At 44.1% G+C, this 13,461-nt stretch overlaps 1 protein-coding gene across 1 annotated transcript in view; it reads left to right on the forward strand.

The window, feature by feature from the left end:
• LOC126249194 (KICSTOR complex protein SZT2-like) overlaps window positions 1-13,461 on the forward strand; it is a 706,154-nt gene that overhangs the window by 291,983 nt on the left and 400,710 nt on the right. The window lies entirely within an intron of this gene.

Genomic DNA, 13,461 nt, shown 5'->3' on the forward strand with positions numbered 1-13,461 from the left:
GTCAGAAGGCCAGGAGTGTGCTGGGGTGGTTCGAGCAACACAGTGGCAAGTTCCGATTGATATGCTGGCTCCCCAACTCGCCAGATCTGAACCCAATTGAACACATCTGGGATGTGATTGAACGTGGTTTCAGAGCTCATCAACCCCCGCACCCCTCCCCAGAACTTACGGGAATTAGGTGACTTATGTGTGCAGATATGGTGCCAACTCCATGCAGCAACCTACCAAGGCCTCATTGTTTTCATGCCACGATGCATCGCCGCTGTTATCCGCGCCAAAGGTGGACATACCGGTTATTAGGTAGGGAGTCGCAATGTTCTGGCTGTTCAGTGAATGTAACAAATTTGTCTTTTGCCGCTGAATGGGCATGTCATCTAGTTGGATGCATTTATATCATGATGTGAACGAGAGTTGTGATTGCAATAAGAATGGTAATTTTGTGTTGTATAATTTATGACGAGTAAGAGCTTTTTTTCTTTTTCCCTGCATGATGGTTTGGGACCGAAACCGGTCGGAATAAATACGAAATTATAAAACGTCCCTGTGTCGTGCGTTTTACACGATTTCTCAGTAGTGCTTTCTGCGAAAAATGTGTCTTTTTCACTCGAGTAATTCCCATTCGAATTGACCGAGCATTTCCGTAATAATCGCGTGTTGAATCAACTTACCAGTAACAAATCTAGGAGCACGTCTCTGAATTGCTTCGATATCTCCTGACGGGGATCCCAAACACACGAGTGTGACTCAAAAAGAGTTCATACACGTGTTTTGTACGAAGTCTCCTTTATAGATGATCTACGCTTTTCCAGAACTCCGAAGTCGGAAATTCGCCTTGTCTACAGCCGAACTTATGTACTTGCTTCATTTCACGTCAGTCTGCAGTGTTGCCTAGATGTAGAATGGACGTTGCTGTGTCAAGCAGCGCACCACTGATACTGTTTTCGAACATTACAGGATTGTTTTTGCTACTCAACTGCATTAGTTTACATTTTCCCACATTTAGAGGAAGCTTTCTTTCATCATCCTGTATCGTGCAGTCACTCAACGTCGACCGTTTCTCTTACACTATAGCATAATCAGCAAACAGTCGCAGATTGCTGCTCACGCTCTCCTTCAGTTCGTTTATGTGTACAGGGTGCCCCATTTTAATTATACCGGCCGATATATCTGGAGTGGCTTAATTCTGCAAAAAAAAGTCTCTAGTAAAAGTTGTAAGGTTGGAAGGGTGTCATGGACTTGTTACCTCGAAATGACCTTGAACCCTGTTTTGTAGTCAGACAAAGGTCAAGTTCATTTTTGCAAATGGTAACGCCTATTTTTTATTCCATATTCGTACTCCACTTGAAAAAATACGCATTGTTTGTAGGGAAAATTTTTTTTAAAACAATGGTTTGTCGCCAAGGGGTACTTCATTGTAACTTCCCCAGGTTACCAGTATCTCGGGAACGAAGTGAGACCGGGAAAATTTTTTAATGAAAATCTTGTATGGTTTCTGAACTCTGTCCACTGCTAAATTTTCGTGAACTTGAAATGGCCTTGAAATTCTTCAGTAGGCTTTAACCTGAAAGCAAATACCGTCGGCATTAGCCGAACGCAATGTGCACCAATTGGAGGTTGCCCAGCCGACTTCGCACATCGTTAGCCCTGATTAACTTGGTTCTCACTGGAAATTTATCATCTAAAAAGCTCGATCAATTGGCAATTTTGTCTAATGCTGACGGTATTCGGTTTCAGGTTAATCCTTGCTGAAGAATTTCAAGGCCATTTCAAGTTCACGAAAATTTCACCAGTGGACAGAGTTCAGAAACCATACAAGATTCTCATTGAAAATTTTTCCCGATCTCGCTTCGTTCTAAAGATGCTGGTAATCTGAGAAAGTTACAATGAAGTGCTCCCTGGCGATATACTATTGGGTTTTCGGAAAAAAATGTTCCCTACAAACAATGCGCATTTTTTCACGTGGTATACGAATACGGAATAAAAAATGGCGTTCCCATTTGCAAAAACTAACTTGACCTTGGTTTGACCTTCAAAACAGGCTTCAAGGTCATTTCGAGGCAACCACTCCATGATCCCCTTCAAACCTTACAACTTTTGCTAGAGACTTTTTTTGTAGAATTGTGCCGCTCCAGAGATATCGGCCGGTATAGATTAAAATGGGACACCCTACATAGAGAACTAGAGCGGTTGTGTCGTACTTCCCTGGGGCTTTCCTGACGATACCCTAGTCTGTGATGAGTACTTGGCGCCCAGGAAAACGTGCTAGGTTCTGTTACTTAAGAGATCTTCGAGCCACTCACATACATATATCTGCGAACATGTTCCGTATGCTCGCATCTTCATGAACAGTCTGCAGTGTGGCACAGTGCCAAATGCTTTCCGGAAATTAGGATAGTGGAATCAATCTGTTGCCCTTCATCCACGGTTCGGAGGGTAGCGTGCAAGAAAAGGGCAAGCCGAGTTTCGGGCGAGCGTGTATGTAATGGAATGTTATTACTGTCGCCAAAAGAGGACCTGGGCGAAGTGGCGCAGTGGACTCATAATCAGGAGTATAGTCGTTAAAACACTTGGCTTGTATGCTGGAGCCGGCCGGAATGGCCGATCGGTTCTAGGCGCTACAGTCTGGAACCACGCGACCACTACGGTCGCAGGTTCGAATCCTGCCGTGTGCATGGATGTGTGTGATGTCCTTAGGTTAGTTAGGTTTAAGTAGTTCTAAGTTCTAGGGGACTGATGACCTCAGCAGTTAAGTCCCATAGTGCTCAGATCCATTTGAACCATTTGTATGCTGGAGAACGGCGGTTCAGATACCCGTCTGGCCATCCAGATTTAGGTTTTCCGCGATTTCCCTAACTCGGTTACGGAGAATATTAAGACGTTACTTTTGAAAAGGACGCGGTCGATTTTCTTTTCCCACCCTTCCCCCATTTCGAACTTGGGCTCCGTTTCTGATGTCTTCATCGTCCACGAATGCGAAACCGTAACCTTTCTTCTTTCTTCTTCCAAAAGAAGAGTTTGTTAACAAAGGATCAAAAATTGTTCTGTTGGGAAATAAATACAGAACTGTTGTTTGTCACTAGCTTGTTAACTTCAGACTCTCGTCCTGCGGAAAAGTGGAGGATTTGCGACTTAAGAACAGACATGTAGTTTAAAGTTCACTGGATAAGTGTGTACTAGATAAGATAGCAAGTGATTGCATATTTGCGCCGTAGTTCAGCGATAAAACTGGCAAGAAATCAAGGTGCCATTTGTAGGTACACTGCATGCTGGCTGTATCAGGAGCTACGTTTAAAGCGAGTAATAATTCCCGAACGTTTCCGTACCATTTAGTGTAGAGTTTACTGGAATTATAATTCGCTACAAAAAACTCTGCAACAAATCCGTAATGGAGCCAGGATGGCTGGCTTGGTCGGTAGCTTTATTGCAGAATCAAGCCTTGTACTGGTAGGGCACACCGTTGGTAGCTGAAGTGGAAAAGAGGTGATAGCAGACTGGAGCTTTGTGTTAATCTATGAGGCATACTCTAAATCCATACGTCGTAAAACTTTGTCCTGCACAAAATTCTAAACTATTTTCAAGCTTCAAATCGCAAGAATTATTACTCTATCAGAACTTGGCAAATAGGAGTGAGGTACTGGCGGAACTGAAGCTGTGAGGAAGGATCGCAAGTAGAATCTTGATTACTCAGCCGCTCGATTGCTCAGATGCGAAAGGCAAGGTTCTGGTTTCAGGTTCCAGTCCAACGCATAGTTTTATTCTGCCATGAAATTTCATTTCTAACCGTATGTATCATAGGAAATATGGGTATTAAAATGCTTTATTACTCCGTACATGAAAATAAGACGTCGCCAAAAGTACATCTGCTCATGCTTCTGATGCGGTACACGCGCTTCCGAGGTCGCTAATGAAACTGCTTGGGGTGTCGTACGCGTTGGCCTTCTTTGTCCCATTTTGCTTCGTCCTTTTTTTTCCTCTTTTGTTTTGAGAGACGAGAGAAATACGGACTGTAAGATTGTCCCACGTTTGTAATTTTTCGTGTACACTGGAGTGCTTACATCTGTTTACAACCGGAACACAGCACTCAGGGTACTGCCCTCATCGCAAGACAGTGCACCGTGAGTTTCACGTATGGTCCGCTAAAGTCCCAGCTTGTAAAAATAACGTAGGCAGTATAGACAATTTGTGAAATATGTGTATCTGTGTAAAGGCACAACTGCTTAGGACTTCGTGTGTCAGAATACGTGGTAAAAGTGGGCGCGAATTTATCCAGAATCAGTGGCTGAATTCGAACAGGGAGCACAGTGTATGGGAAGATAGAGATAAGAAGCAAATGATTGAAGATGTTGGATGTAGGTGCTACTCTGGGCTCAAGGCAGTGCCCCTGCAGGAAATCGTGGCGGGCCGCATCAAAGCAGTTGGAAGACTGATGACTCCCAGCCCCCCCCCCCCCCCCCTCCCGTAAAAAAAATGGAGTGACATTGTAGAAGTTGTGTAACAATATGTTTTTCCTTTCTTTAACAGCGCTGAGTCGCGAACGTGCGTGCGTAGCGCGGCTCTTCGTACCAGTCCTTGGCGACTCCCGCGATCAGTACCAACTCTCCCCTCATAAATCTTAACAGATAAAAAGTCTCGAAATGAAAGTTCATAGATATTGTCAGAAATCTCTGCCAAATTCAAAAAATGGCTCTGAGCACTATGGGACTCAACTGCTGTGGTCATCAGTCCCCTAGAACTTAGAACTACTTAAACCTAACTAACCTAAGGACATCACACACATCCATGCCCGAGGCAGGATTCGAACCTGCGACCGTAGCAGTCGCACGGTTCCGGACTGCGCGCCTAGAACCGCGAGACCACCGCGGCCGGCGCCAAATTCAAACGCACCAACTTCCACCGAAAAAGACGAATTATTTTCCACATTAACAAACCTCACCGAGTGAGTAACTTTTAGTGAATCAGTAATGTTACTGCACAAACAGGGGGTGGTTTCTCATACGCGGGCATTTCAATTGGTACAGCTCCTCTGCAATTATAATCAAACTAATGACCAGGAAAATAATAGTTGTGTTAGGATCGCCAGCCTGGATTTGTCCCTCATAACCTAGTTACGAGACTCAGAGCTCTGAAACTGCTCTCCCGTAACAATGTTATTACTCTCAGGTAAATTTCAAAACCCGATCACTGGACTGGAAACGCACAACGCCAGTGGTCTTCGGTTAATCTCCAACTGACCCTTTCCTTTACAAATTCCTTGTTGTTCTCAACAAATAAAAAGTCTCGAATCAAGACGTTTTATTTGTTGAGAACGACGATGATTTTGTAACGGGAGTGGTCTGTTGGAGGTTAACCTCAGACTATTAGCGCTGTGTAAATACATATATATACTGACGGAAAAAGCACCAAAAATAATTAATGTAGAAGAACGAAATTTCAAGAATACATTTCTCTAGGTAACATATTTAAGTGATTAACATTGCAAGACAAAGGCTTAATGTAAGCGCGAGATAAACCATTGCAAACTGAAACGCTTGTACATTAATAACTCGTGAAGCCTCTAGAATGTGACAGCAAGTCTGCAGACGCGCGTGCATTGTGTTTTACAGGTGCCGGATGTCAGTTTGTGGGATGCAGTTCCATGTTTGTGACACTTGGTCGGTCAGTTCAGGGATGGTTAATGCTGGTTGTGAATGACGCTGGAGTTGTCGGCCGATGATGTCCCATGTGTACTCGACTGCAGGCGGATATGGTCAAGGCAGCATGTCGACATTCTGTAGAGCTTGTTGGGTTACAACAGCGGCATGTGGGCGATCGTTATCCATTTGGTAAACACCCTCTGGAATGCTTTTCATGAATGGTAGCACAACATGCCGAATCACCAGATTGACTTACAAATTTGTGGTGAGTGTGCGTGGGAGAATCACGAGAGTGCTCTTGCTGTCATACGAAATCGTACCCGGGACAATAACTCAAGGTGTAGGTCCAGTGTGTCTACAGTGCAGACTGGTTGGTTGCAAGCCCTCAGTGGCCCTCTTAATCAACACACGGCCATCACTGGCACCGAGGCGGAACCAGCTTTCATCAAAAAACACAACAGACCTTCACCCTGCCCTCCAATTAGTTCTCACTTGACACCACTGAAGTGAGTACAGGGCGTTTGGCTCGGACCTGTCCTTGAAGAACCGATTTGTTTCAGTTCGTTGTGTTACTGTAGTGCCAACTGCTGCTCAAATTGCTGCTGCAGATGCAGTACGATGCGCCAGAGCCATACGCCGAATTCAATGGTCTTCCCTCTCGGTGATGCCACATAGACGTCCGGAGCCAGGTCTTCTTGCGATTGTACATTCTCGTGACCACTGCTGCCAGCAATCATGTAGAATGGCTACATTCCTGCCAAGTCTTTTTGCAATATCCCGGAAGGAACGTCCAGCGTCTCGTAACCCTATTACACGACTTTGTTCAGACTTAGTGAGCTCTTGGTGCCTTAAAGGCTTTCTTGACTAATACAAACTAACCACGTTCACGGCCGTTACAGCGTGTATTTGAAGCAAACCTGATTTCCATCCTGATAGTGGCGCTAGTAGCGCCACTCTTATGCGCTTGGTGAGAAATTTGAACAGACATCATCTTTCAGGTATAGAAACACGCTTATCAACTTTCGTTTCAACATGCATGGAAACAACGGTTTTATTCCCACATTAATAAACCACACCGAGTCCGTTCTGTCAGCGAATCGGAGCCGTTGGTGTACAAAAATGGACATGTTTCTCATCTACGAGCATTGCCATTGGTTTAACTGTATCTATAGACGAAACCTGCCCTTTATTCAATTCCGCTGTTTGGCAAAGCCACTCGTGTGCATATTTCAAACTAATTACCAGAGAAATACATCTTATATAAAGGTCTGCAGCCTGGACTTGACTCCTACGACCTAGTTTGGAGAGTCACACCTGTGACACACGAATCATTGTCCTGCAGCAATCACACTGCTGTTAGAGAGATTTCGAAGTCCGACCACAAGACCGCTAACATACACCGCTGATAGTCATCTCCTCATTTTCACAAAAGCGCCTGAGTGCATCTTTCTCAACACTAGACTGGACTAGTGCATACGAGGATAACTAACCGTCTGTCGTGGCCTTCTCGTTCGCTACGCAATAACAATTGTATCCAAAACTTGTAATCAGAGCCGGCCGTTGTGGCCGAGCTGTTCTAGGCGCTTCAGTCCGGAACCGCACTGCTGCTGGGGTCGCAGGTTCGAATCCTGCCTCGGACATGGATGTGTGGTGTCCTTAGGTTTGTTAGGTTTAAGTAGTTCTATGTCTAGGGGACTGATGACCTCAGATATTAAGTCCCATAGTGCTCAGAGTCCTTTGAACCTTGTAATCAGAAAACTTATGAATCTGATGATACACACTTAAGAAATAAATAACTAGATCAGAAAATGTCTTCCACAAGAACAAGGAAAGAAATTGCAAAACAAACACCTATACCGTGCATATCTAAATACAGCTCGAGCGTGTGCGACACTCATCAGTAGTTTGGACAAACATGAGACACGGAGCGTAAACAAAGTTGCGCGGCACGAAGTTCACAGGCTTGTTTGACTGGCAAAAGAGTGTCACAGAAATGTTTAAAAGTCCACCTGGCAGAAAAGAAGGCACCGTACATCGCGCGAACCTGCTTAGAAAACTTGTAGAGCCGTCTTTGAATGCTGAAACTATGATTGTTATTCAGCCCCCCACGTATCTATCCCGTAGAGATCGTGCAGAAAATATTACAAAACAGTTCGCACAGAGCCGTGCAAGTAGTCATTCTTCCTCCGTCCCGTTCCTTCGGGAAGATACACTTTAGTACTTAGGAACTTCAGAAAGTAAGTTAGACATGCCGTCCCACGCCAAGCCATTGCATAACATGGGTAGCACGTTGTCAGAAGAGAGTGCATATTGCGGTTTCTGCAGACAGTTTTACTGCGGTACGTGTGACAGGACATCACAGTGTGGGAGGAGTGAAATGGCGTGGCAACTCCAAAGTTGGCGTACACGGGACAGTACGATCCTTCTGGGCAAAACTTCTAAATTACCCACAGACTCACCGTGAAATTCTGGTGATATGTGGAACAAATGCAATGTCGCGTCCAGCCTTAAAGAAATAGTGTCTGCAGTTTGACCAAATGCTAACGGACGTGGGTGGTGCTGATCGGAAAGTGCAGATCGTGCACGTGCGATTTACTTCATTTCGGCAAGCTGAAGGAACATCTGTGAAGGGGCGGGGGGCAAATTTTCAACGATAAAGTCATTCCCACAGCAGTTCTACAATGGTTCTGTGACAAAGGAGCGGATTTCTATTATTGAGGATCTGGAAGATTGGTCCAACGTACCGGATACGTTGAAAAATTTATCTGTTTCACTATGAAGTGTAGCGCAGCATTCAATAAACATTACTCGGGCTTTAATTTATTTTTTGGATTCCCCTCGTAAAACATTTAATCCGGGAGTTGGAACTTTAAAAATGGCAACTATTTATTTCTAACTTATACAAAATAGATACATGTTTCAAAGTTTAATTGCCCTTCAAAGTAGTCATGAGTACTTTGTATAAGACCTACACATGTTGTGTGGATGATCTCTGTTTATATATATTTTCTGTGAAAGCCAAGATCGCTTGATTTAAAGGCCTTTATTCCGATTACTAGTTTCGACAGCATCGTGCTGTCATCTTTAGATTGCCACTACACTGTATGAAAAGAAAACAGGTAAGCGGTAATCTGCAAAAGAAACAACCTTTTTTTGGATTACCCAAATTTTACAAAAATTCCTGTAGTATATAATTTGTTAGACTAATTTCAAAATATTTCAGTATATCACCGGTTAATACCATGGCGCCACCTGCGTCTTCACGGAAACTGACAAGGGCTGTGCGGCGCCTCAGTTTAGTCCACGTGAGGACGTCGACATGGCGTGTAGTTTTAACTCTATTGGTGCTATGGATGTTGAACTTTTACCTCTTATTCATTTGATAACCCATCTGGGAGCATCCTGTTTTATAAATGACAAACTATGTGGAGTTTTTAATGTATTTACACTTTGTTCTCAAAAGTCGGCGAAATGTGTATGAGGTGAACATATACGTGATATTATGTGAAAAGCGTACGTGAATGTTTTTGTAAAATTTGAGTCATCACAGAAAATTTTTGTATCTTGTGCTGATTACCGATTGCCTGTTTTCATTTCGTACAATCTAATGACATTCTGAAGATGAGAGCACGATTCTGTTGGAACTAGTAACTGGAATAAAGGTCTTAAAAATCAATCACAAAAAATATACATTGTGTATAACCCGTTGCCAGTGATATGGAAGACGTGGGATACCCTTAGCTGTGCCAATTGCGTTGATAGTTCTAATGGAACAGTCTATTTTCCAATGAATCTCTGTTACAGTTCGGAAGCGAATGCTATGGACTGCTTCCTTCAATTATCGAGTCAAATTCAAGTCACAGACTCGTCAGTCTGTAGAATGTGGTGGCTGGTACAACACTTCCCAGCTTAATCGATTGAACAAATCAGTCACAGCTTGCGCCATGTGGACCCGAACAGTGTCCTGTAAAACGATGCTCGGGTCCAGTAGAAAGTGTCTGCAGTTCTTTCTCTAAGCTGGTCGCAAGCTGTGTTCCAAAAATGAACAGATAAACGTATCCTGCGACTACCACATACCTAGCAACTGGTTATACACAATGCTGGTGACAGTATTGAGACAACGCGATTTCTGCACCAAAGTAACGTTATTAAAGTTGGCGTCGATGACGTCATCAACTAATGCCAGCTGATGACGTCATCCAAGATGGCGCCCTCGCCGTCAGTTGGTGACATCATCCAAGCTGGAGGCCCTGCCACGCCCCCCTCCCCCTGCCACGCCCCCCCTGGCGGGAAGCTCAAATTCCATCAGGACAATATAACCTCTGTTAACCTAAGAAAATGGCGAGAAAGAAAGGTCACTTTGGTTACCTCCACTAACATAAGTCATCCGATCCACACCTCTTCCTAGGGATTGGCGCACAGTTTGAATTTTGGCAGTAAAGAAAGGTCACTTGGGCTACCTCTACTAACCAAAGAAAATGGCATGAGAAAAGGGTAGTTCAACTACCCCCAATAACCCAAGTCATCTGACCACCACCTCTTCCTATGGATTGGCTGGAAGAGGACTCAACCTATGCTGGACATAAATCTTTATTTTGCATGCACCAGTCTTTATTTAAACAATTTGATGCAGTACAGCCACCCAGTGTGTTCACCACGAGGTCCAGAGTCCAACTGACCTAGTACACGGTACAACAACCAGAGGGGCTGTCACCCGCTCCCTGATTTAATCCATGATGGCGGTCTGGTGGTGGAGAGGAAGGGTCTCATAACAGGGAATTCAAGGGTATATTGTTTATTTATAAAAAAAATCTGTTTGTGGGGGGCGGATTTCTCTTGCTCATCATTCGCTGCTGTTCGGAAACATATAGATCTTGTAAGAAGTAATTACATGGAGCAAACATGTTGCATAACCAAATGTTCGGCACTGTTAACCTAATGTTTGGCCATATGTCGGCACTTAACCTATTGTTCTGTTGAGTAGTTTTCCATGTCACCCCAATTTCCTTAAACTATTCTACCGCCTTTGATACCAAATTAAGTATTAGTTATGTCCTCCCACCATTTTCTGGTACACTTCTCAAATTTCACATGCTTTTGATCGTCATTTCTGGCTCATTCTTCTTTGTCACCCACCCCCTTAAACTGTTGCACTGGGTTTTACATAAAAATTATGCAAATTAACTTATTGTTCTTCACTTAACCTGCTGTTCTGCTCCATGTCGCCCACTTACGCACACCCTCCCTTAACTATTGTACCGCTAACACCACGTTGATATAAAATATTTGTGCAAATTAATTAAATCGAAATTTTTCATATGTATGGGGTAGTTTTTTTTAATTCGCAGCATCCTATTGGTCGGTGAAATCGATGAAATATAGTTTAAACAAAAGGTTGCTAATAAAAAACACATCCTGACATTAAACGCCTGATGCCGATGCCACCCCCGCCACTGCTGCCACCGCCGCTGCCCCCAGCCCCGACCCCACCCCAGCCACGGCCGCCACAGCATCGCTCTGGCGTCCATGGGCCGCCCTCCGTCAGGCTAGCGGGTTAGGGCTGCGGCAACGAGGTTGATCACAGCGGCCCAATTCCGCAACGTCTCTTCCTCCGCCATCACATCCTCGCCGATCACTTGAGATACAGCATACACCCCTGTCCACCTCACCACAGAACTCCAAGGTGCACTCACACCGATCCCGTATGCAAAACGCCTCTGGGCAGCATGTGTGTTTACCGGTGCTGAAGCTATACATCTGGAAACGGACATCACAGACCGCACTATAGAAATCTGTTCCAGAATAGCACAGGCTGTTCCCCCTAGCGATCCGTGACTGACGCCTGAGTTCTAACCCTCGTACAAGAGAAAAATTCCCTCTGACACCCACTTAATAGTGATTCGTAGAGCATAGATACAGATACAGACTAATTGCTGCGTTACAGTCTGCATGGGGGAACTGCAACACTTGAGGCAGCTAAATGCTGAGTAGTCTTCGCTCGATTTTTGTTGTGACCAGATATTAGTCCTGTTGCGGAATCGCTACTCGTGATCTACCTTTTACTGACCCATGACTAACATTTATTGACTTGTAACCTTTGCCATATCCTTGAAATGACATTTATGGTATGATTAATGCTCTGGGTACTGGGGTTTGTGTCTAAACTCAGTTACGATTTGTGAAATCATGTTGACGATAATTGACAACTTTTTGCATTTTTCTCTCTCGATTCCTCTCAACTTTTGGACATTCGGCTAGTAGACCAATCTTTTATGAATGATAATGCTGATGACTGTATTATTATTCTTGTATCAGATCTTAAATGTTCGGCAAAGTTAAACAGTTTGTGTTAATCTAGACCAAAAATTGGCTACTTCCGGCTGATTTTCTGCAAAACGTGGCGAAGATTCTCTTCTGTGCAGTAGGCTGGACGCAGACTACATACAAGCGTGTCTTGAACAATCTGCTCTTTTCCACAATCACACAAAATGTTATTTTCTGTAGGATAGCTCTAGCTTGTAAGATTGACCCTTGAACTGCACGCTGCCAATTTCAGCCTGTTCAAGGATTTCCAAATCGGTCAGTCTTTATTTTGGCCAGGAGGTAACGTTTCAAAGACTCTTTTCCATCTCAGGGGAAAGTGACCATTATCCTCCATAGTCTTAATCTGCCTTATCAATCGTGGCTCTAACTTCCTACGGTGTTCTAACGAAACTCTTCCTTGATTTTAGTCGTTGCAGGTGTTGTTCATGTCCATACGAGGACTGGGTCTTTCCTGATCCACTTTCATTTTTTCATTGGTCGTATTAATTTCTCGTCGAATAGGAGGTGGTGCTATTCCCGCTAGCTATTAAGGTAGTAAAGGTATTCGATTGGAGTGTGTTTCCCTGTTATAGTTCTGAGCAGCAACTCAACTCCATAGACAATACCAAGATCTCGAAAAGTGACCGTCACCAATAACGTCTTTGTCGACGGGAGATTAAACCCCAATATTCAAATGGTTCAAATGGCTCTGAGCACTATGGGACTCAACTGCTGAGGTCATAAGTCCCCTAGAACTTAGAACTACTTAAACCTAACTAACCTAAGGACAACACACACATCCATGCCCGAGGCAGGATTCGAACCCGCGACCGTAGCGGTCGCGCGGTTCCAGACTGTAGCGCCAGAACCGCTCGGCCACCAGCGGCCGGCCCCCCAATATTCCTTCCACCTTTCCTTCCTTTGAAACGTGAATTCTGTCCGTTTATATGAAGGGTAATCATAAAGTCTTAGTTGTCACCTCGAAAAAGTAGCTTTGTTGAGTTTTTGTTTGTTTGCAAGTACGTGTGTGCAGTCCCGGTACACAATGATGCCACCGGATTCAGCGCCGATACACGGCGGCAGAGAAGCCAAAAAAAGATGGCGCAGCCCTTTGATGAAGTGGAGTATCATGCGGTAATCCGTTTAGGGCTGCAGCGGAAATGTTGTGGTGGTGCGACCTCTTTTGTCTTCCTGACAACATCAGAAGCACTCTCAATGGTGAGCTCTTCAGAAGTATGGCGTGCGCTTAAGCAACGTATAAAGATCCTCAGCTGAGGGAAAAAAAAGAACTAGCTGCGCTACACTTGTAAAATGAGTTAATTTCATTGGTTCTGGCTGTAACTACGAAATAAATTTTTTTTTGCATGAAATACCTGGTCTGTGTAGTCACTTTGAATACACCAATTATATTACAGAGTCCGTCCTAGCACACAGTTCCAGAAATGAAAATTCGATTACAGCACGCTTTCTCTCTCTCTCTCTCTCTCTCTAACATCTAGAGTAAGATTTGAAGCCACGTCCAGTT

This window comes from Schistocerca nitens, chromosome 3 (assembly GCF_023898315.1).
Source record: "Schistocerca nitens isolate TAMUIC-IGC-003100 chromosome 3, iqSchNite1.1, whole genome shotgun sequence".
Taxonomy (NCBI): domain Eukaryota; kingdom Metazoa; phylum Arthropoda; class Insecta; order Orthoptera; family Acrididae; genus Schistocerca; species Schistocerca nitens.